General features: G+C 39.5%; 1 protein-coding gene across 37 annotated transcripts in view; it reads left to right on the top strand.

Annotated features, from left to right (window-relative positions):
* Positions 1 to 25,349, top strand: part of ZBTB20 (zinc finger and BTB domain containing 20) — a 472,123-nt gene that overhangs the window by 255,070 nt on the left and 191,704 nt on the right. The window lies entirely within an intron of this gene.

The raw sequence follows: 25,349 nt of genomic DNA, 5'->3' as shown, positions 1-25,349 counted from the left end.
GTCTTCTTCAGGAATCCACTTGCACTGCTGTGGTGTCTTCCATGGGCTGCAGGTGGATCTTTGCTCCACCATGGACCTACATAGGCTGTGGGGGGCACATTCTGCATCACCATGGTCTGCACCAGGGGCTGCAGGGGAATCACTGCTCCCATGCCTGGAGCACCTCCTGCCCCTCTGTTCCCTTGTTTTTGATGGTGTGCTAGATATTTTGAAATATACAGACTTACCTCAGTCTTTGAAATTAAGAAATCTCCGCTTGCCAAATTAAACTGTGATTCAGAGTTTCCCTTACTTGTGAGCACCTTGACATACAGAAAAGGCAGCATTCCCCTTTGTTCAGTTGTATCTGAACTTCATCCTGTAACCCAGCTGTGGTGGGGGAAACTGAAAGGCTGAAGCCAACAGATAAGAAGATAATATGCTTCAAATCTAAAATTTGAAGCTCAGTACTGTGCAGCCCCCACCTGCATTTTTAGATTTTTGTATGTGTGTGTTCTTGAGACATTGCATTTGAAATTTATACAGGAAGCTAAGCTTAGCTGGAAGAGTGTAACTTGTAAACATTTTCCTGTGTATGTTTTGATAGAATGGTATGGGGGTGTAGGGCAGGGCTGTGGATTTAAAAAATATTTTTATACTTTCGTAACACAATCCGTAGTCCATTTTAGACTTAGTTCTGATTAAACAAAGACACTCAGATGTGCCATGGAAGTTAGCAAACAGTGAAACAGGTTCCTCAGTATTGTGGCACCAGCACTCCAAAGCAACCGGAACAAGTGGGAGGTTACACCCTGCTTTGTTAGGTCAGTTTGTGATAGTTTGCCACTGCCCTAAAGTGTCTTGAAAGATAATTTAGTGCCATTTACAGTTGTCTTCTTTCATACAGGAGCACCACAGGCGAGAGTGTAGTGGAAAGGGCCAGTTCTGCCAACAGCATGTGCCAAGGACATGGCTTATCTATTGTCAGTAACATACTGTCTTATACAGTCAGACAGGAATCTCTCTCTTATCTCTGGCAGTTTTGAATATTAGAGTATATAGGCAATGAGTCCAAACTAACAGGGAACCAGAGGGTAGATTGCACATCTGACTGTGAGAGTCACCATCGGGCCAAGTACTCCATCAGGCCAGTTGGAAAAGTGTCTTGTTACTGAGAGGTAGGACTGGATTTATGTTGTGCCCAACCTACTCAGTTAGAGAGGGAGGATTAGATAATATAGCTGTGATATTCTTGAGCACTGATGGGTTACAAGTCCTTCTGCTGTGCTTAGAGGAGCACATGTGTGAATAGGGCAAGGACTTGTATGCAGCTCCAGCACCCCCAAACTGTCTGAGTTATTCCAACAAAGTAGCATGGACCTCTGTGGAGCACACTCTCCTCCAATTTGTGTTCTGTTGGTCTTGGAAAACATTATGCCTCCTGTTCTCAAACAGTGTTCGTATTTCCCTCATGGTTTAACAGCTGCCTTGCAGTTGTGGTCCTTAGATCTACCTTTCTTAGATCTCCAGTTTGCCCCATGGCCTCTTTCATCTTCCTTTCCCAGGGCCCTGGACAGATTCTGAGCTCCCTGCTAGCTTGCTATTGCTTTGTATCTGCCCTCAGTCTGCGGGTGCTGGTGTTCTGACAGTCTACCCAAATCCTTCGTTGCTCAGAGGAAATAATAACTCTTGTTCAGCTGCTTTCTTAGCATTTATTGTGACATCCGAAGACAAATGCAAACTCATCTCTAGAATCATTATTCTCTTTGAAGAACAACGGATTGTCAGGGGAGACATTTTTTTGTGTGGATTCACTTAGAAGTTCTGTCCCCCAGTGTGGTTCTCCAGCTGCCCCTGTCATATCCTCTGTTGTTGTTTATCCAACTTTTAATAATTTCCTTTTCATGCTAGAAAGGGCCACATAATTTTCTCTCTGTGTGTGCACGTATTTGTATCTACTTCATGTTTTTTCATTTCTTTCAATTCATAACATACAAAATGTATAGGAAAAGGCATTCACTGCACTAAATGCATTTATTATTTATGCTTGGTTCCTATTTTTGGCCCAAATTTCGTTGAGTGCCTAAGGATTTTGTGCACCTTCATTTAGTCATTAGGATATTCCTTAATTGTCTCATATCATGACTAATGTTTGGAAGAAATACACTGATTTGTGAATAGGGTACACCTGCTTCTGTATAGAAACAAATGGAGGGGACCCTTGTCGAGGTTACTAGGAGAGATAGAGACTATGAACATTGCCCTGTGTAATCAAAAGAAAGAGTATCACTTAATATATTGCCAACCACATTGCTTCCTACACTGAGCATCAGCTATTTATTTATGTTCTCTGGATTACCAAAGCTACTTTGAGATATCAGTGTAACACCTGAGTGGCTTTGGTTAAATTGTTTTGGTTTTGAGTCATCTCTGTTTCTGATGGGAGATCAAGCCTGGTCTGGAACTAGCTAGAGGTGATAGCTTAATTTGATCTATTAACATAAGCTTTCACCTAAAAGTGTTGAGATCAGCACAAGGCTTGCCTTTACCGAAGCATGCACAGATATGAGGGTGGAAAATTTCTCAGAGAAACTGTCATTCAGATTCTCTGGGTAGAGTAGGAATGTTGTTTATTTTGCTTCCAATAGCAATGGCACTTTACCTTGTAGCAAAAGAAACAGAAGGAAGCAGCAGAAAAAAATGTCCATCCAGTCATGTGTTTGATTTTGACAGTTTAAGCATTGGATAGCATTTAAAAAAAAAATTATATATATATACTTGCAAGTAATCAGGTACAACATCACTAGTGTGGCAGAGGACAGGGGAAAAAGAGGAAAATCAGTGAAAAACAAAAAAGTGCAACCCTTGTCCTGCTGGAGGGAGCAGGACTTTTTTGGCATCTTCTTTTCAGTACTGTGTTCCCTAAAAAATCCTCAAACCATGTAATGTGTGCATAAGAGGAAAGAGTGTACCAGCCTGAAAGAGCCCAGCTCTGGGCTGTCCCACCCTTTGGCACTGCTCTCCCAGAGGACCTGGGGCAGCATCAGGCTCTGCCTCCCAGGACAGTGGGGTGGAGGCACTGGACATCCATGGCAGCTCAGGCACGATGGTAACAATGGCCTTCCAAAGAGGTGAGATAGATACCAAGGTTGGATTGATCTGAAGGTGGAAATTGTGAATCTAAAGTGAAAATGGTTCCTCATACTGGGATCTGTTGTGTGAGCGCCAGATCTCTGCCTGGCTGTGAGTTACTGCACAGCTTTTCTTTCTATGTTTTGCTTAAAATTCACCCCAAAGTGTTTGTAGTGTAATAGTGATTTTTCTTTCTTGCATTTACACAAGTGTAAACTATGTATTTGATTTATAAAATAAGGATTTTACAGGCATGAACCAAATCCATCTGTGTTACATAAACATAGATACATTTTGGTTTCTTTTTCCTTTCCTTCTCATGTTTATGCTGCACAAAGAGCTTATTAAACCAGATACAGTTATGGTGTTGTTGGCTTTAATCTGCACAAGATTTTAAAACCTTTTCTCACATTATAACATATTTAACTGCTGCTTTAATGGCAAAGAGGAATTCTGTGGCTGCGAGCAGAGGAATATGAAAGGTATACTGGCTTTCCTGTGAGAGGAATATGAGAATATTCACTGACAGAGGAACTATGTGGAACAATTATCCCAAGCTGTGTCTTTGACAATGCTTTCAGATTTTCCACTTCCATGAGCACAGCTGGGCATGTGGTGCCAGGGTGAGAAATTCCACAGTGGCTGGAGGCAGAGTGCATTGGGTGCTGGCCTGGCTGGCAGTGTTGGAAGTTAGGAGTTGGAGCTGGAAAGAAAAGAAAGATGACTTTCTACAGCTTTGAGACAGTAAGGGGAAAAGAAGCCCCAAACCACCAGTTTGGAATGTAAGGAAAGAGTCTTTGAAAGATGCCCCTTTCTAGTCTTCTGTGTTTCAGAGGCTGAGTTTGACCTTGAGATTCAGGTTCTTAAAATACATGAACTGTCTTCTAAGACATTTGCCCCTCTACCTCCAACTAAAGATTTGTTCTTGTGCAAAATTGCAGCTTGTTTATATATCTGTTGAAAGCTTTGGAGATTGGTTTATATATTTATTCAGTCTTCTGTATCACTGGTACTTCACCTAGGGTTTTTGTGGTTTGGGCTTTTTGTTGTGGTGTTTGGGGTTTTTTAGGGGGAAGGGTGGTTTGATGTTGTTTTTTTGGTAATACAGATATTTGCCTAATATTTGGTAACTGAATGTGGAAGCTCTGAAGGATAAAGAAGTGATGCAGGTCTACCCTGCTGGGCACTGAAGTCTGAGGTCTGTTTGGATGCTGTTTCAGCCACACCTGGTTTTGTTGGGGTCAGTCAAAGATATTGTTTCTGTCACTTATACCAGACTTCAAGATGATCGAGTTGGTTGCATCTGGAGAGGCAAGGAATTGAAGAGGTTCTGAACAAGCAAAAGAGGAGACAGCAAATTCTTCATTTTCTAGTGCTCTAAGTGCTCCAAGGGATTGTTTCTCTGGTATACATCCTATTTTATATGTTGCTTGAAATTGAAAATTGGATCACCATATGTTATACTTTCTGTTTTGAACATTATGTGCTGTTCTTCATAACTTTTAGGTCCTGGTTAAGAATGGTTTACTGAATACTTGAGTTTGATAATCTTTGGGACTCTATCTAAAAGATTACCTTCTTAAATTATCATATAGATTGCTTGCTATGTTAGATTGTCTTGACTTTTAGCTACTGCTTTGTCCTAGTGTTTAGAAGGAATGGTCTCTTTTCTCATTCTTTGTATGAGTTGTTTTATAGAGCTGTTCCCTGGCCTACGTTTTTAATGTTGCCTAATTTCTCTGTTGAAAACTTGGAAATGCTGGATAATTCCCTAATCAGGCAGACATCTGAAATAATGGACCCCAAAATGTAGGCTGTTAATTATTTTTCAGTGCAACAGCAATGTAATGTGTGACAATGGAGTTTTTTGGTAACAAGTGAAATAATTTTGGACATACTGAAGACTAGAGTGATTAGCAGTTAAATAACACCATGCTTCTGAGGATAGCAAAGCACTTCATAGCATTTAATGAAGGAGACCTTCCTTACATACCCAAAGGATGCACTCCACTGTCTCCAACTCTGCTCACAGGGAAGAGAGGAAACTGCTTCAGGGAGAGGTGAGGGACAAGGCAAAGTTATAATTAGTGGTTGTACTGTGAAGATAGTCAAATATGGACCCAAATACTCTGTTTTAGTCCTTTGCATGAACCCTGGAGAGACCCATTCCCAGCAGGGCATTTCTGCAGCAGCTACTGCCATACTGGGCTCAACACAACCTGACAGAATGGTGGCTGGGGGTAAAAAAGCCCTTCTACAGGTTCATGCCATGACTAAAGAGGGAAGGGAGACCATAAACACTTTGTAAAACCATGAGTGGATAGCTGGTTATGGAGGCAGAGATTGGAGGAAAGCAAGAGGAAGGAAGAAGGTACATGGCCAGTGTGTATGAGGGGGAAATTAGTGCATGTTGAGCCCAAGAATGGGCAAAGGAGAGAGAGGTGTGGAATACAAGCATATTTACTTTCAGCTACTTGAACACAAAAACTCATTTGGTTTCCTATGTAATCAACACCGAAAAAGTTGCTTGTTCTCAGCTCTGAAAAACCAAGTTTTCCACCTGTGTTTTACAACACCTTTGAACTGGACATGTAATGAATATCACCATGTTGTGGCCTACCAGGATTATTTCAGGGTAATGGTCAACTTGAATTTGGTGGCCTTTATGTGGACAGGGTTGAGGCTGTTGGCTCGTGGTGCTCTGGTTAATGGTTTTAGCAGTTTAAGAGTACCATGCTGTGAACATCTCTGTGTGCTCAGCCTGTCCATGAGAAAAGGATATCAGACACCAGAGTCAGTCTTAAATTCCTTTATAAATAGCTACAGCTGGTTTGCTGTGACATTTGTCCTCAGTAATTACAGTAAATATGAACTTTAAGTTGTATCAAGTCTTAATGTGTTGGATTTTTCTTTTTACTTTGGCTTCAGCAGTATTTTTAAGTCTATGAACTAAGGATTGGTTTCTAAATTTTAAGAGAAACCTCCCTAAGCACAGAAATACAGGACTAAATTTGCTTTCTGGGCATTAACATAGCCTTAAAGCAAGGAGAGTGGGCATGAAGGGTGATAGCTGTGCTTGACTCTTATGATTGATTTTGGTGTATTAGACAAGATCCCTTTTAAATTCAATATTCTGGTCTTACAAATAGCCAGGGAGGAAAGCAGATATCTTCAGACACATATATGTGTGTGTGACATTTAAAAATTGTCTTACTTGAAAAAATATCATCATGGTACAATTTATTCGCTGCTGAAGCATACATAGAGCTGAAAAAGGTCTGTGCTGATTAATGAGACAATTATACACATTAATACCAGATTAATCAGACCTCATACTTTTAAGACAACAACATGAAGACACAAACACAGTTTTAAAAAGCATTGTCCTATCTGTTGTCCCTGGCTAGCTTGGCTGAGATGTACATAAGGATGGGTGGACATCTCAGTGCTAGAGCACTGTCACTCAAAACAAGTCACACACATTATTGATTGTGAAAATGAAGCAACAATAATCTGAAAGACTTAATCAAACATGGATGTTTGATGCAACTTTCTGGATGGCAGGGGATACAGGAATGCCACCATTCAGACCCATTCCATGGGTTCTAAGCTGTTATGTCCTGGGTCCTGAATAGGTGCAATGTGCAAAGTCTGTCTTTGGGATCCATATTTTGTAGCAGCCTGGATACACTCTCCTGCCCTTTTTGAAATCCACAGCTGTCATGCAGTTGTATCTGACTCCAATATAAAATGCTGTTAATGTAAAATAATGGAAGTTTTAGCTGAAGTTATCAGAGGTTTGGCTATGAGCAACCAAACATACACTGAAGTCCCACTACTGCAACCAGCCAGCAAAAGCTCTGAAAACTCACACATTTACTGCATAAAACACATTTTCAGGCAGAATACTGTTTCTTTAATTATTCCTGCCATAGAAGGTGGTCCTTGGCCTAGTTTCATACTGTCTCTGCAATGTGAAATGTGTTAGCCTTTAGCGTGTAGCATTTGCAGCTGAGTTTGAAGGCAGTCTCAAGAACCTGGGGTTTCTCATTTCAGGGAGTCTTGTGCACAACAGCATTGTGCTTACTTGTGACTGTCAGATTGTGCCACCATTCTTCAGGGCTGGCTTTAGCACACCCTATGGCTCCTCGCTGGCTTTTGAGAGGCCTTTTAGCTGTATGTTTTTATTATTTTCTGTTTTTTCCTGTCTTATTGCAGTTTTCTTTTTAAAGAGTAGGCAGAGCTGACTTGTACTGTTGACTACATGACCTGCTTCTAATTTTAACCCCCACCTGCTCAAAACGTTTAGTAGATGGCAGAATGTCTTCTGGGACTGATGTCTGAGCAATGGACCATTGAAAATAAAAATGAAATATAAAACTCCTTTTGTGTCAGGAGCTCTGGATCTGCAAGTGAACACTCCTCTGCTGATCACTGAACCTAGAGAAGGGAAGAAAGAGGAGGAATCTCTTGAGGAGCAAAATGGCCTAGTGGAAGTCAAACCCCTATCTTTCTTGCTGTATTAGCTAACAAAAGTGAAAAATAGCTTTCTTCTTGTTGTTGTTCTTCATATGAAATACATTGAAATGTCAGGAAGAAACAAAGTAGTTCAGTGAGGAAAGAATGGTGCAGGCTATGGATTTCTGTTTTGGTTTTATCATCAACTCACTGTGTGACTTTGATCATGTGTCTTACTTTTACCCTGTATTAAGTGAAACCTGGAAAAATACGCAGTGTGGTTTTTGATGTTACACTTTATTTATATAGATTCCCAGGGACCCTGCAGTGCTTTAGTGACTGTCCCCCTATTATGGCAGTGTCACGTAGACTTCAACAACTTAGAGTTGAGCTAAACTCTGACAGGTAGAAACTTCATTATGCTAACGTTCCCCACAGCTAACTTCTCCCATCAAAAAAGCAAGCCTTGCTTTAAGCCTCAGTGAAGTAACAGCAAATTTCTGGTTATCTGAAGAGGCTCAAATATAGCGGAATGAATTCATTAATGATGTATTCCCTCACAGCAAACAGATTTGTGCTCTCCCATAATTAAGCACTACAGAAATAGTATTTGTCACCTTCCCTTTAGAGAAAGTGAAAATAACCACCATACAATGTTAGGCAGTTTTCTCCAAAAATAAAGTTTTATTGTTGAGTCCTTGAAAGTCTTATATTAACAAAAACATATGTTTTATTTTCTTGGATGTTAATACAGTTGTTTGCATATAAATATTCTCGTGGAGTGTTTATACCACTCTGAAGGAAGAACATTGTTCACACATGAAAATCTGTAAATGAAACCAACTTAAAACAAAAGTAAAGCTAGCACATCTGTTTTAATATCTCAGAGAGTAAACCAGATGTGTGTATATATAATATATACATGCTAGTAGAAGATGTTAAATTAGATTTTAAGAATTTGTTCCAGCTTAATAGCCTAAAATGTTATTAGTAACATAGATAAGGAAATTACTTAATGAAAAATATATGATTTTTAACCTGACAGTGTCCTTCTTAATTAAGTTATGAGATCCTTAGATGAATGATGTTATAACAGTGCAGTGTGTAGCCTCTATTATTTATAAGACAATGCCAAAGAGCTAGCTCAAACCAATTAAAGCAAGGAAAATCTCATTGAAACTTGCCATTCTGAGCAAGCGAATGCTGAATCTTTCTAGAGGATTCATGCAGCTTTAGTATCTCAAACACAGATCTTTCTGATGTAGGAATTGCACATTAGGGGAAAATAATTATAATAATATTAAATTAATAAAAAGCAAGATCTTGGCAGGTTTTAAAATGAAACAAAAAGTAAAAACCTAAATATTTCAGTGTGGTGCTGGCTGAAATTTGAGTGAGGGGTCTGGGTATCCTCACCTGCCTTTGGCCAGCCCCAGCAGTGCAGCAGGGTTTGTGCTGAGCTGTGCTGGGGCTCAGCTAAATCAACCCAGGCTGAGCAGGGCGAGGGATGCACAGCAGGGCTCTGCTGGCACGGCCAGCGCTGAATCATTTCCGTCCCTCTCGCTGCGAGGACCAGCCAAGATTAGCAGCTCACCCAGGTCCCAGCTGCAAGGCCAGCCCAGCTGAGCTGTAAAACAGCAGGGTCCCTGAGAGTTTGTGATCTCCAACTTGCCAATTGCTTATGGAGGTCCCGTACCTCCCATCTTTCTTTGTCTGTGGAATGTGTTTTATGGTTTTCACTGTATAGAAATTGGGAATGGTGCCTGGCTCTGAAGGCAGGAAGGTTAGTTACTCTTGATGTAAGGATAGATATTGGTTTTGTTGATGGCTAACTTATCATTAGTGATTGTTGTTACCTCTGCCCAGTTATTTTATCAATTAGGTATTTTAGTAAATAAGTTATCTAAAACTTAGGCAAATAATAATAAATAAGAAATCCAAGAAATATTGAAATAAATCATAAATACTTTCTTTTGGGATCCCTGATTTTATCCTAAATATCAAAATCATTGAAGTCTGATTGATTAATATCTCTTACTTTCTCTTTGCTGTTCCTACCACTCTTGAAAGCAGTAAAAATCATAAATTATGTGGAATTTCAATCAAACTGAATGCAGCACGAGCAGTTTGTAGAGAACTTGTAACATACTTGCAACTTTTTTCCTAGTCTGCCTTCAGAAAAATCCTTTGCAAATAATGAAATCATTGATTTTAAAGGCTCGATTCTAGGAATGTTGTTGAAGCAGTCAAAGTATGAAATTGCTAAGCAGATCTTTAAGAAAATACATATAATATCTTAACATGATTATAATTTTAAGCTGGTTTTCTATAGTAGTTCAAGCTCTAGCCCCTCGAACTGATAGACTATAATCATGTCTTATACTGATCATGCTTGGCATGGAAAATGAACGTATGCAAGGCTTAGATTAACCATGCACCACAGATGTATTCAATGAGCCTGTTTCCTGTTTTGCTATGTAAGCCCCCCCAATCCAATCCTTTAGAGACATTTTTATCTGCTAATAAGCATAATTGCAGTCATTCCTGCTGTCATTTATGAAATTATAAGACATTTATTTAGTCAGTTGTGGTGTTTAAGGCTGTTAAGTTTCCCTGACCAGAATTGAAGCTCTGCTGGCAAATGTTTCTCCAGGACTTCAGTGGTCCACCTGGTCTCCTGGTTCTCTCTCCAACTGATCATTAGTCCATACTGAGGCATTTACCACATGGAGATTTGTACCAGAGACACGAAAAGTTCTGGTTCTCATCTCTATCTGCTTTTATACCATTTGTGGTTGCATAGAGAAGATCCAGATTTCCTGAGTCTGTTGTAGACTGTGGATATAGACCCTAAAGCCTGGAAAGCTTCAGCACTGTACATTAGTGTGAGCAGAAATGCAGATCCAAGGGGGTTCAAGCAGAGAAATGAGGTATGTGATGTCTTGCAGATCAAGTGGGACCATTTCTGAGGAGTGGAAATGTGCTGAGGAGGCTGTCATGAATGTCACATCTGCTCACAGAAGCATAGAATTGTTTGTGTTAAAAGGGTCCTTAAATTAAGGTAGTGTAGATCCAGACTACCTTCCATGGACAAGGACACCTTCCACTAGATCAGGGTGCTCAAAGCCCCATTCTCAAGGGAAAGGAGACCTTGGTGCAGCCCTGCTGCTTCTCATGATAGCTTCTTGGGCTACATCTAACTTCACCCTTCATTTCTCCTGCAAACCATTTCAAACCCACCCCCCTACCCCCCCCACCACATTTTAAAACTGCAGGTAATGAAAGTAATTTGATGGATACATGGTGGAGACTGTAATTTCCTGTATTTATTCTGATGTTACATACAAAGTTACTGACAGGATCAGTTCCTTATTTCAAGAGTTGAGCATATCTTTTAAATCAGTAGGAATTTTGCCATTGGCCTGAATTTGAATTGTTGAAAGCACTCTTGTTTTGAGGGAAGATATCTAAAAGTGTCAGAACAAGCACATCTGTTAGCCAGATGTCACTTCAAGATCCTGAATTTAGTAGAAAGTTTTAAAGACTTTGTGGGAAATAATGGACTGCTTTGGGGAACTGCAGAGTATTCAGATTAATCATCTAGACAGAAGTTTGTGAGTTTAGGGACTCTTCATTACAGAAATTCTGGAATCATGAGCTAAATGTTACGGTACATCACTTGGTTCTACTGAGAAGGGATATAATTATTTTAATTTGTGAAATCCTGCTGTCTAAAGGTATGTCAAAGTAAAATAGTTCAGGCAGGGGCAACATCAGCAAAAACTGTGACTGTTACTAATTTCACTCTCACAGGTATTTGTTCCATGCAATTCCTGTTTATTCTTCCTAATTCACAGTATAGATGATTTTTGCTGTTGTTGTTTATCCACATGAATAGACAAGCTCATGAAATAGTCTCAAGCAGCAAATGTCTTTGGAAGTCAGACAAAGTTAACTAATCTCCAGTTTATAAATGTATGGGGATGCTGAAAGAACAAATGCTTCAGCAAGCAACTTTAAAGAGGAATTGGGATGTGGAGTTTCTGATGGAAAGGAATTGGAGGTGGCAGAACACAATACAGCCTGAACAAAATGACACACTGAGTAGAGAAAATTAATTGCATAAAGAGGGATAATAGATGAATCAACTAGAAAAACAGACACCAGAGAGAGCAGGGAGAAAAGAAAAAGAACCATCTGACCATAGAAAAACAAAACAGAGAACTTTGCAGGATCTTACTAGCCAGCCTGTGAAACCAAAGAGAGTATATTAAATTTTTAAAAACTCATTTATTTCTTAGCCAGGAAAAGGACACTGCAAGGAAAGAAGGGACTCTGCTCTCATTCAGCTCAGACTGCTTCAAAGGTCTGCCCAATGTGATAAACAGAGCAAACCCTTTTGTGATCTCTGGATGAAAATCACGATAGTAAGTCAAAAAAATCCTTCAGAGGCCAAGTGCAGCAATCCTCAGCCCTGATTCAAGAAAAACTGCCATTGTTTCACACGAGTGTCCAAAAAACAGGGTGCAGGGGCACTGAGCCAACTGTTTTTGGTTGGGGTTTTTTTTTCCTTTTATCTTTTTAATTTTTTCTTAATTTATTGTAGGAAAAACCAAAACAAAACAGAAAAAAGCCTCGCTGAATGGCTTTTCAGTGTGGAGAAAACTGTGAGAGATGGCAGGGGCCACCCACTTGTGCTCTGTCAGGGCTGAGCAGATCCTCCACTACTTTCTTTCCACCTGCCCCCTTTCCAATCTGCCTTATGCTTTGCATCATTCATTTGCAAGAACTGGTCTCCTTTCAGACCAAAAGGAGAACTTTGCAGAAAGTTATGGGCAAACAGTCTGAATGGAAACTGCTCTGCAAACATAATTATTGCATTTGCAGTTAAATGCAAACTAGTAGCAGGAACAACTAGGCGTTCAGCAGAGAGAGGCCAGGTATAAATGCTTTGATAGTTAGACGGAATTTGAATTAGACACCTTTTTAGCAACTTAAAAGAAACAGTCTCACCTCTGGTTCAGGATGTATCCTTTATTTGTCTCTCTATTCCCCCCCCACCCTTGCCTGTGTGTACAATAGGATCTTAGTTAAAGCAAAGCAAGCAGCTCTGGTTCTCCTAAGGGCTGCACTGAAATCAGTGAAGCATCTTGGTGATCTATTGTTCTCAAAACTGTTCCCACTGAGTCACTTCCTCAGCATCTTCTTGTAGCTCAGGGTAGAATTTCACCTCAGGTTTCAGTGATCTTTTGGGAGGCTGTGGGTACTTTCCTTTTCCTTGGGAGTGAGTTTTCCTAGTTCAGGTACCTTTTGCAATTACTAAGCAGTAGGAAAGGCAATAATAAAAATGTTGTTTGGGTGCCATTCCTTTCAAGTGTTGAAGGCAGTGTGAGTTTGGCAGAGCCCAGCAGAGCGCCTAATGCATTGCAGAGACAGGCTTCACTCTGTGCTTCACAGGCAGTCTTAACTCAGGCAACTCACACCAAAGTCAGGTGAGGTTTCTGGGTGATAAATGAGTTAAAAACTGAGGCAAGATCCTGATCTTTTACCCAGGCACAATTCCAAAAACTTTAGAAGAGTTCCTTTTGACTTACAGCATTGTAACCAAGATCAGAATCTGGGCTTCGATAAGGACTTCAACATTTGGCCACAGTCCCATGAAGGTCTTTTTTAATTTATTTATTTATTAAAATGGACAATTGCATCGAGTTTAATAACCCTTACCTCAAAGTTCACTTGAAAGAAAACTAGTAAGATTTTTTATTGAGAGAAGAAAAAAAAAAAAAGTTTAGCTATGGTCAGCCAGGGTGGGAAATTCCATTGTGGCTGCAAGCCCATGGCAGGTAGAGTGGAATTTAATGAAGGAAACTGCTGTGTTTTTGTGTCTTTCTGTATGTTTTTCCTTTAAAACCAAGAGCTGGGCAGGCTTCCCATTTGACCTGATGTGACCCAAGCAAATTGCTTCTTATATAAAAACAACTGCAGACTTGGAGAATGTGAAAATGCACTGTATCCTTTTTCCAACTCAGGAAAAATGAAAGCCTGAGAAACAGGACGGCCCTGTCAATACTCGTTGAGCAAAACTATCACTCAAGCCCTATAAAGAGAGATTAGAACAGGCTTCCTTATGCCAGAGGGATTCATTATAAGTTAGATCTCTTTAGGTGTTTTGTTGTTTTCTTTTTTAAAGCAGACACATTGTCAGTGAGAGAAAAATCCATTTTTCGGATTTTTTTTTTTTTCTGTGAAGGGAGGAGAAAAAGAAACTCTCATAAAGGAGGAGAAAGGGGAAGCGAAGGGAAGAAAAAGACTAACTAACACAGCCGAACGAAAAGAAATAAATTGATAATTGTTAAAACTTGGGCAAAAAGCCCAACTTTTAGCCTTTGCTGTAACTTGGGAGAGCACAGGCGCAGAGATTCAGGGTGTGTCTACTGATATTGTATTCAGATGTGTTGCCTTGGCATGTGTACTGACGGATTTATTTAAAAAACAAAACAAAAAAAAAGGCATTGTGTGCTCGTGAAATGACTTCATAAAATCCTTCCCTTTATGAATTATTTTGATCACAGGGCTTGTTGTTTAAATTTCTAAAGTACTGTGCTTTTTTTTTTTTAATTGCCTTCTTTTCAGAACTGTCTGTTCTCAAGTTGGCACCTTCCGCATAGCAGCATGCAGAGATTAAAGGAGAGGGGAGGGAGGGGAGGTGTGGAGGCTTTCATCAGACCAAGGGGGTGACGTGGTGCATAAGCAAACTCACATCTTGTGTTGGTCACCCCTGAAAGGAAGCCTGAGCTCTGAGCCACTCTTCTCCCTTACATGTCTAATCTGCATCACCCACTCCAAGGAGGCACAAGCAAACACTTGGACCATCACATGCTGCCATGTTAGAGGAGACAGAATAGACTTTTGTTTGCTCTGTCTGGCTTAAAATGGAGGTGAACAGCTTCCTGCACAGGAAAGCAAGATATGGTAATACTTTCCAGGTTTGGTGACGCCTGTTTTTCCAAAATACAGGCTTTTCTTGGGCTCCATGGATTTCTGACTGTTGCTGGACGTTTTTTCCTGCTATGGCTCAGGAGTGCAGCTGAGATACACCATGAGCACTCCCAGCATTGCACACTAAAGGAGCACCATGTAGAAGGAAACTCCTGATTGTTTTGTTCCAGATATGGTGTTAAGGATCTTCAAAGTCAGTGTTAGTTGCTTCCACAAGATCAATGTTCACCATCATCATCCAGATCCTGTATTTATCTAGATGTTATAATGGAATTTTCAGATGAGGCATGAAACCTGCAGTTCAGGAGAGTGAGGGTTCACTTGCAATGTCTTATTTCTATTTTCTGGGGAACATTAATAAGATCCTTATGATATTTTGTGTTACTTGACCGAGTCTGATGTAACATAGTACTTGTGACAGCCTGCCCAGGACTATTGCTGCTTATGTAAAGGAGGAGGTCAGAACAGTACTGACCTGCGAAGGGCTGTGAGCTTTTTCTTGTAAAGTCATATTTTATGGCATTAGGATTTCCAAAGAAATGTGGTATTTCTGCCCAGAATGCTGGTGTTTTCAGAAGGAGATACCCTGATTCAAGGGCCTGGCACTGATTTGAGGTTAGAGTTAAGGGATTTATGTTACATGTATTGATTTTTTGGGTCTCTTCTCATTGCCCTGTCTGCTGAGCAAACAGATAAAAGCTGCACATTTAAATGGGTAAGGAGATAGCAGACAGTGATTCAGGGTTCTAGATTGTGTCAAAAAAGATGCTTATTCCCATGGAAGCAGAGGATCCTTGTTTGGTTGAATGCATGCAGTTTGAGAGGTTTGTGTCTGTCTTCAATGGCCAGACCAGTTGTTCTGAATATCTAGCCCCCTGAGCCAGAAGACACGGATGGCAAGAAGAATGAAGCCCCACAATCCAAGGAGAAATGTGCTCAATAACCTGCTGCACCACTCAGACACACCCAAGTCTGTGGGCCCAGGTGAAATCCACCCAAGCCTACTGAGTGGAGGTACTGGCTGAAATGCTCACTGAGCCACTTTTCATCCAGGGTCAGTGGTCCTGCCTGAGACTGGTATAGCATTGGAATGGGCTGCCCACGGAAGTGTGGAGTCACCATCCTTGGATGTATTTAAGAGACATGTGGAGTTGACACTGGGGGACATGGTTTAGTGGTGGGCTTGGCTGTCCTCGGTTAACAGCTGGACTCAATGATCCTAAGAGTCTTTTCCACCCCAAATGATTCTCTGATTTTTTTTCTGCGTGGAATTTTTCTACAGGTGACATAGCTTCCAGGTCCTGGTAGACTTGTTTTTAACTGTATACAGAAAAGTTCCAAGGATACAAATAGTGGAAACCTTATTATCTTATTCTAGAGAATTTGCTTCATAGTTTAGAGACTTTCTGTTCCCAGAAACTCTTTTCCATAGACTAATAGATCATTCTGCTACAGAGAAATACATAGAATTTTTCTGTTTACTTCAGGTCTTTTCCCTTTGCAGATTAGACATCATTCTCATCTCCAGACCTGCACTTTGTGTAACAGGAGATGAGTGTCATTGAACAAACTTTCCTCTTCTTGTCCCTTAGCCAGAAGGATGTGTTATCTTTGACATTATGAAGCTTATGTAAGACTATACAGAGCAAAATGTGCTTTTTTTACTTCCTGTGTGTAAACATTAGAACCCTTTCATGCATAGTCCATGACAGACTGAAGACTATGCCATCTAACTTTTCCGTGTATATATATAAATCAGTGTATATCATCAATATATTTATTCAGCATATATATGTTATATATTTGTTTCTGTAATTTTTTTTTTTGTGATATGCTGTCCACACAAGTGTTTTTCAACCTGGCCTGTTTCTGTGGCATCTAATGTGAAGTGCAGTGTACAAATCAACAAAATGTGATGTTCTTACTGTGCAGCTTTGGAGAGGATGCCTACTTTAGGAACTTGTTGGGACATAAAGTAATTTCTGTGAATTATACCTTTTCTTAAAGAAAATGAAATAAGTAATGAGCACTGGTTTTAGATTAGTCTTAATGTTACTTATGGATGTTTAGCAATACATAATTTTAGCAGTAGAATGCAGTGCCTATCATGTCAAATCAGTTCTTTTACATCATTTTACTGGATGAAGCATTTGGCAGAGTGAGGAGAGTGGTTTAGCTGCATAGTGTCTTCCTGAGATTTGAAACTGGAGCACTGTAAGGTGTCTGCATTTTTGACAACTGACTTTACAACTCATTTGAATTCCAGAATAAGGTCTAAGGAAATTGCTAAAAAGAGGTCAGAGTGCCTTTGGCAGGTCTTGGAAGAGATCCTTTAGCATGTCATTTCTCCCAGTTTGGGTGGACTGCCACAGGACCATGTTGTAATGTCATCCATTTTTTGAGTTAGACCAATTCTCAGCAGCTTTTTAGACCATACTCTTTAATAGATCTCAGCAGGGATTTTGACCAAGAAACAAGCAAATAGTGCTTCAGGATTTAATGCTAGATTTTTATGTTCCTGGTCTTGACCACATATATGACCAGATTTCTGAGTGAAAGGCAGGCTAAATGAAGATGTTGCTAAGTGAAAAGCAGATGGAATTTCTGGTTTAAAAATCCAAATTAAAGTATCAGCAGGAGATTTGCAGTCTGTTTAGAGTATTTCTAATTTGTACAAGCCTGTGTGGACCTATTTCTTTTTCATTTAAAGGCACTCCCAAAACTTTCACTGGCATCAGTGCAATTATTGTTACAGCTCCAGGAACTTTCCCAAGAAGTCTGAACCAAAAATCATTTATCTAAGTGAAAATGCTTCCAGTGGCATGTATGCCCTGGGCTGGGCTGTACATGTAGGTACCTCTAGTCTGAGTACTATGGAAAATAGTCTATTTTCTTGCTTTAAAAGGATGTAAAACAAAATAGATGTTGTGATCTATAGTACTTTTTTAATTTTTTTTTTTTTAATTCTATGATGGGCACTGTAATTTGCAATATGTAATGGCTCAGAAAGATTTATTTTTTTCTGGAATTTGAGACTGTCACTGATTTTGAGATGTCTCAGTTCTATTGGGAGCTGCATTTGAAAATTGGGAGCTGCATATTGAAATATTTACCTTACATAAGCATTTTATGTTATATATATTTATTACATTTTCAGAGCAGTGACAGAAATATAAATCTGGGCATTAGTATTTTGAATTTTGGTAGGTGTGTCTACCTGAAAAAATTCTAATGGAATTTATAAACTCTTGTGAATACTTCTAACTGCTTGTTATTTAAGTGTGTGACTAGTCCTGTAGGACTAAAAATTCAGGGGAATAGGTAACCAGCTGTAAGCTAAATATATGACTGCATGTTCTCATAATCAGAAGTTTAAATTTTTAAAGACACCGCACAGGAATCTTATCATCTGCTTCAAAAAAAAAACAGGAACCATTTTGGAATAAGAAACAAGAGGATTACTGACCTAAAGTATCAGGGAGAAAACTCAGACTGTTGAAACTGTGAAAGGGGCTGGAATGAGGAAACTGTATTTATCCAGCAAGCGCACTTGCAACACTTTTATTTTTCTTTCTTTCTTATTCACAGAGTTGCAGGATTTGAGTTAGGTCTAAAGTAAAAATAAATATGATGTCTCACTCAAGAAGAACTCTACCTCCTTTATTTTAGAATTTGTATAATGCATTCAACGAGATTGAGTAGTATTTTATTTGGTTAAATTAGGGTTTGAGGTTTGTAAAGTTTAAACTTGGTTCCCTTTTGAGAATGATTTAAGACAGGAATGCTATAATCATCTAGTTATATGAGGCTAGAGCAGGTGCTGGGGATGGAAAAATGTTTTTTTTTCTCCTTCCATCTGTTCTCTGAAGAACTGCTTAATTCTTCTTGCAGGAATCTGTTAAAAGCTTTTCATAAGGTTTCCCTGTAGGCAGACAATTCACTGCAGAACCCCATAGGCAGTGCCTTTGGATGTTCTGGGAGTAACTCATGCACAGGCTCATCCTTCTTTTCCAGGTGGAATGAGAAAAACAGAAATGTATGCTTAGGGATCCTCTGTATCTCTCTTTGGAGTGCAGCAGAGATTGAACAAACTGAAGGGTAGTTTCATTATCTATTTCTGCTAGTGGGAATAACATTACTTTCTGTTGTATTTAAAACAATGAATGGAATTGGGTTGCTTTCCCTCTTGTGTGAATATGTGTCAGTTATTCCAGTTTTGGTTTTCTTTGAATATTTAAACCAATAATAAACAAGAGTAAAGCTATCTTGAAAATGTTTAACTTCTTACAGTTTCTGTTTCTGAATCAAGGTAACTTGAGTTTATTAGACTAGATGTCCTGTAGTTGGGCAAATAAGTTGTGCTGCATTTCTTACTTCACTTGTCTTTGTGACAAGGGTTCCTAGATGTCAGAGCTTTGAATGTTTTTTTTGTTTAAACTCAGGGTCATTTTCTCTTCTTAATGCATATTTCTTCATAATACTTCTGCTAATATTAATAGGATTCATACATAAATCCTTTCTGCAGCTACAGAGGAAGGGATCCCACATGTTTTTGTCTTCCCATCTGTATACTGAGAATGCCATCAGATGAGAAGGTAAAAAAGAGTACCAGTTTACAGCAGAAAAGTATTAGAGGAATTCCCCTAACACCCACCTCCCCTGCAGGAAAACAGGAGCGTGTGTGTACAGGAAAAGTCTGACAAGTTTGGTGTGAATTGGGGTTTAAACTTCCTCCAAGCTCTGAAGTTCAGGAATTCAGCCTTTGGATCTAACCTCTAGCAATTTTCTTAGCTGACAGGGTCAAAGTTGCAGCTAAGGGTAAAAAATTCTTCCTGTTTCATTTTGAAGATTTGAAAGTCAGAATTTTAGATTTTTCTCTAAAATAACACTACCTAACACCACCACACTTGGCTAGGGTCAGAAAAAGAACAGTCCTTCTTTATTTCTAATTTGAGCTTTCTTCTTGGGCTTCCCCTGAGGTGGCATTGCTTGTCATGGACACAGGTTTTAATGTAGGGTAATCTTCCGTATTTCTGGACTGTTTTATTTTTTGATTGTTTCTCTCTATTTCCAAATGTCCTATATCTCAACTAAATCACCAAAGGGAAGGGGAATATGCTGGGGAGGTATGATAGGAGGCCTGCTCTTGTTTTATACATTTTCTTTCAGATGATTACTCTTGACCTCCATTGGAGAGGGAGGATTGGGCTAACTGGAGCATCTGCCCCCATATTCCCATGTTATTCAGGAGACTTTATGCATTTACACAAATATAAACACATACACGTGTCAAGCCTTTCAGTCTCTTAAGTGCTATGGATAATTATTTCCATTCCTTTTCTAATAGGTAAGTGGAAACAGAAACTTTTCCTATGATATTGGTGTCAGAAACATATGAATCAAGAACCCAAATCCTCTTTGTTCATGTTCAGGTCATAGTTCAGTTTCTCTTAACTTCACACACCCCCTTCCTGCTTGGAACACTGTGATATACAGCTTCAACTGCCCTGCCAGGAGGTGGAAAAGGACAGTTCTCTCACAGAAACTCTGTATGGGTTCCTTTGACCACTCTGTGGGACTAAACTGCTGTACAGGACTGTTAAGCCTCTGATGTGACAGGAGGACATGTAATTGCCAGTCTTCCTGTACAGGAGCAGGAGTGATACTTTCATGCTTTCCAGTTGTTTGCAAGTTGAACCTGTTCTCATGCAGCAAGTCCCAAGGATGCAGCTCTGCTACCATGCCAAAAAATTTTCTGAGGTTTTTTGTGGCCTTGAGTAGCTCACAATGGTCCTTTACCACTGTTTTTCCATTTCAGCCATTGTGACTCTTGAATAACTAACATTTGGAAGCATTTTTGCAAATGAAATCTGGTTATGAAAATGCACAGATAGAAAAGCAAACAGTATGATCCTAGATGAGTGTTTTCCAAAGGCATTGTGATGAACTTCCCCTGAAACTTAGCTCTGTGTATATGAGCTTCAAAAAGTAGAGACAATATCTGTACTATTACATTTAGTTTTATTCATTAAAGAAATGTTTGAAATGCATTATTCTGTTTAGTCCAGCAAGGAACCCCAAGTTAACTGATGTGTGATGGGCTGCTCCACAGCACAAAAGCATAACAAGAGAAAATACTCTCTTTTCCTTTCCCAGTTTTTGCATTGTGACCTGACATTTATGCATATTGCATAAAGCAAATTCTGAGTACTACAGCTTCACTGACTTGAGGCTGACAATTTTTTTTCTTTTTACTTGCTTTTTGTCGTATTCTCATAAATTCAACACACTGTATAGTGTGCATGTCTTTCCAGACAGCACTGGAAAGAAAGGACTGGTTATAGACTTTACATGAGGCTGCACCATAGCTTTTGTTCATGTCCAGCTTTTCAGTATAAAAATAATGTGGACCTGAGTTCAACCAAAATGGTTGTGTCTGTCTGATGATATTGTCTGCAGAGCCAAATAATCTAAAGTATGCATGGTTTGATAGACTAAGCATCCAACAAAAGCTTCCTTAAAATGAGTCATATCTTTGATTCAATAGTCACATCAGTTGAAATTAATCAGTCTTCCTGTTGCTGGCACTGGGAAATTTAAGAAGAAAAGCAAAAGAATTGCTGCAACAAAACAATGCCATCCATTGTAAGGCAGTGCCAGCCAGGGACATCAGGCAGCAACCAGCCAGGCCAAATCAGCACTTATTTATTAATTCCAGGAATGTCTCAAATATTTGAGGGCAGTTTCCGGACAGAGCAGTGATGGCAGAGGGTTCTGGCATTTCAGTTTGTCAAGGCATCATGGATCTCCTGTTGGGAAGTGTTCACATTAGGGCACTCATTTCATTACACTTGAAGTAATTGTCCTTCACACTGTTCTAGCAAGAGTGGCAAAAAACTGCATGGACAAATAAAGCAAGCAGCACTTTTTTCACCATCCCATTGGGAGGCCAAGTTGGTTTTTTTCTCTTTCCATTTTTGAAACTTTATTTTACATCAAGCAAGAGGTCAGAATTTAAGCACGATAGTTCAGATGTGCTCATTTAAAAAGTATGTATGATAGTTACTATGTCCTTGGTCAATTTTAGGCATAAAGAGAATCTATATTTCTTTACTCCTTTGCTGTCCTACTGCTGTCTTCTCTGTATTTGCTTTATAGATTTATTAGATCTTTTGAAAATATCTCCAGTCAGTGTACAGACACCTATTCCTTCAAGTGTTTTTCTCCCTGTTATCCCTTCTTAACTGCCAATTATTCTCCTATGCCAGGTCTAGTTCCCATTCCCTTGGTCTCTCTCTTACCAATTTTTTCCCATATGTTTTCATAATTCAAACACTTCTTCCCTTATAGATTGAATGTGGGCATAGCCAAGTGAAAGTCTGTGGCTGGGAGGTAAAACACTGCTGCTTGGGCATACTGTTTGAGCCATAAATCTGTTAATTTATTAATTCTGATTCCATAGACAAGTGTTTCCTTCTGAATCTCGAGTTGCAGCCACACTTTTTCATGAGCAATATTCTGGATTTCTTTGTACAAACAAGATGCGTGCACATCACTCAGTCCCAAACTTGGCAGCATAAATTGATACAGAAAAAAAGAAATTTGATCTTAAGAGTGGTAAAATGCAAGGAAAAAAAGCATATTTGAAAAAGTTTTAAAATCTATTTTATAGATTATCATTCTGCGCTCGTAATATGAGCATGTTGCAGAAGTTCATTAAGCAATGCAGCTAATATCTGAAATTAATTTATGGACTTGTTAGGCCTTTGTTTTTCCTCATCCAGCAATAGAATTCAGTACCAAATTCATATTTGCATTTCCATCACTATGCCTTTTCCTGTTTCTGCTCTATCCTGTTTTTACCCTAATTTGTCACCATAGGTCTAGTGTATTTCCAAGAGACACAGCTCTCAATTTTTTTAAAGCAGGCTTTTTGCTCTTATATAAGTTGTGTTGCTCTTGTCCACTTCTCATGTATTCAGATTTGGTGTTAGGCCAGAACATTCAGAACTGAACGAGTGGTGCTCCCTGTAGCTTGGCTGCTGAGAAATGGGCTCCTACTTAATTTTTCTCCACCAAAGGCTGATGGAATTCATGGAGCTCCTGGATTTGCACCCTGCTCCGAGCATTGGTTAAGGATTATTGTTTCCCACTTCACACTAGCCTGGTCTTGTTTGCTATACTTCTCCCTTCCAACCATGAAGTGCAAAATAAGGTTAAGATTACCAGCTTACCCAAGGGAAGTCTGCAGTGCCAAGCCAGATACTCAAGACATGCCTGGCTTCCTTCAAGCTCCCAAACTGAGTGGTGATCAGAGCAAGGAAGGTTTGCTGGGGTCAGTCCAGAGTGCAGGGTGGCTGTAGAGTGAGCCAAACATGGTGACTACAGTCTGACATGGAAAAGTTTCCCAGGAAAGACAGTTAAAACTACAGGGAGCAACTACAGCTTAATATTTTGGGAGTGGTGGGGGAAACAATGGATATTCTTCATTAGTAGGCTGTAGCCTCAGTAAAATGTAGGGATTTTTTCTGAATTGATATGTAGGTCTTGGCCTTGGCAGGCTGTCTTCTTCCCCGTTTTTTAATGTATTCACCAAATGTGTGAGAAATTAAAACTGCACAATGAGCAGCATTTCCTCTCTGCAAACTTGCAGTGTACCAGCTATGAGAGGAAATGTGTTCCTTGGGATATGCATCTTTTATAGTCTTTTCTGACTAGCACTGTATCATCACATCTTCAGTCAATAAAAGTATGGGTCTTTAATATATATATATATACTCATGCACATATATATCATTCCAGTAAATAGCTGTGGAAAGGAGAGAAAATGGTTATAAAAACAAGCATTTTAAATATCAAACAAGTTTAGTGAACAACTAAAGGAAACTTTGAAGAAACAGGCCTTCATGAAGGAATAACATGTTGGAACCATATGTTTTCTGTGTACCAGAAGACTGTTTTAATAGTTTACAAATGTATTTAGCCACAGAAAGTCTAAAATTAGTTAATGTTTTAAAGGGCTAAAGATTGACACAAGTCATTCCAGTTAGTGAAGAACTTCATTTCATCCACATCCAGTGGATGTGACTGAGCAGATGTTTGTGGGGGACTGGTTTTCTGTGGATGCTTATTAGAGTTGTACCAAACTTTGCTGCTAACTTGTAGTATTCATTTGTTTCAGGTGTTGTATCATGTGAGAAATATGGTGGCCTAGACCACATGTAACTCAAATTCTGTCCCTCTCTGCTGCTGCTATGCTCCATGGTCTAGAACAAGGTGTTCCTCCACACTGTAGTGGTTTTTCTCTCATAAAATAGGAAATCCCTTTGTAAACCACTTTGAGAACTGTTGCTGAAAGATGCTGGTTATGAGCTTTGCCAGTCTTTTCTCACACAGTTTGTTTGAGTTTAAAAGCCTAAAGTGAAAGTCAGGTGAGTCTTCAGGGCCCCAGGGTTTGCACTGAAGACTTACAAAACCTTGTATACAGCATGTTTTCCCTTTACAGCTCCAGGGTTACTCTGAGCTGGACTCCTCATTATTAACAGGGCTTGTGAACCTCAGGAAATCCTTCATCATCTGATCTGAATTATGAATTGGCAGGGAAGTCAACATCTTCTGCTGAGCAGCAGAGGTTTTATGAGGCTGTGCAACACTGTCTCCACAAAAGCTTAGTTCTGTTTCAGCAGTGCTCAAACACCAGCTCTGCTCTTTGCACACCCTGTGCATTCTGCTCTTCATCCTTAGATGAACTTCATCCCAGATGGCTTCATCCTTGATTGACTGTGTACTGTGTATGACCACAGCTGAGGCATGTGTACTGATGTCACTGTGTTCTGTGGTATCACACACCTCTGCTGAGCTGGAGGCTGCTCTGGCTTCCTGCCCCCATGATACCATGTTCTCAAATGAAAACAGAGGTTTTCACTTTTAGTCCAACTGGGCTCATCCAATCTTCCTCCACAGCTCTTCCTCCACAGCTCTTTTCATTGTGGTCTGAGCCACTTAGAGAGTAAACTAAGTCACAGAGCTACCTGACAGTGTGAGTCATTGAATAATGTTCAAGCATGCTTTCCTGTTAGATCTGTAGTGGCTCTCCATGCTCACTTGACAGGTTTTCATCCCAATGGCTCTTCTACAGGGTTTCAAGTCTGTAAGGAACTCATCTCTGTTTTATACACACATTGGTAGGAGCAAGCTTAAAAAAAAAAAGGATGTACCTAGAAGAAGGAGGAAAGGGTGCGTGGTCCTCAACAGATCCAGTACCTTACCAGAAATCTGGACAGGATTTTCATCTTTTTTCCCCCCAGGGTGATAATGCACTATGCAAAGAAACCTGAAAACAGAAAAATCTTACTAGATTTTCTGCATTACTGGAAATCCTATTCGGATCTTTTATTTTAAAAAATGGTCAAAATGTACGTAAGAAAAGAAGCTATATTAGCTCCTTTAATATAGTATTCCTTTCATTCTCTGTCAAAAATGGTCACATGCTAAACATTGAACAAAAAAATTTGAAATGTTAAAGGAATAAAACTCTTCAGGGAATAAATTATTTTTACAACTGGCCAATATAAAATAATGCAGTACAAGTCTCTTAAAGTAGTAATTGATAAAGGAATAAAACTGCTAAAAGAGTATATTTTTCATTCGCTGGAGCTACTGGATAATAGCACTCAGCTGTATTTAATCTCTGGGGGCCTATGGAACAGGCACAAAAATGAACGTAACTTAAAATCAACGAGTGATCTTTCATGAGATCTGTGGTACCTGCTGCCTGCTGG

The sequence above is a fragment of the Erithacus rubecula genome, assembly GCF_903797595.1.
Source record: "Erithacus rubecula genome assembly, chromosome: 1".
NCBI lineage: Eukaryota > Metazoa > Chordata > Aves > Passeriformes > Muscicapidae > Erithacus > Erithacus rubecula.
The sequence above is the reverse complement of the archived record's forward strand: the minus strand, read 5'-3'. Positions and strand labels throughout refer to the sequence as shown.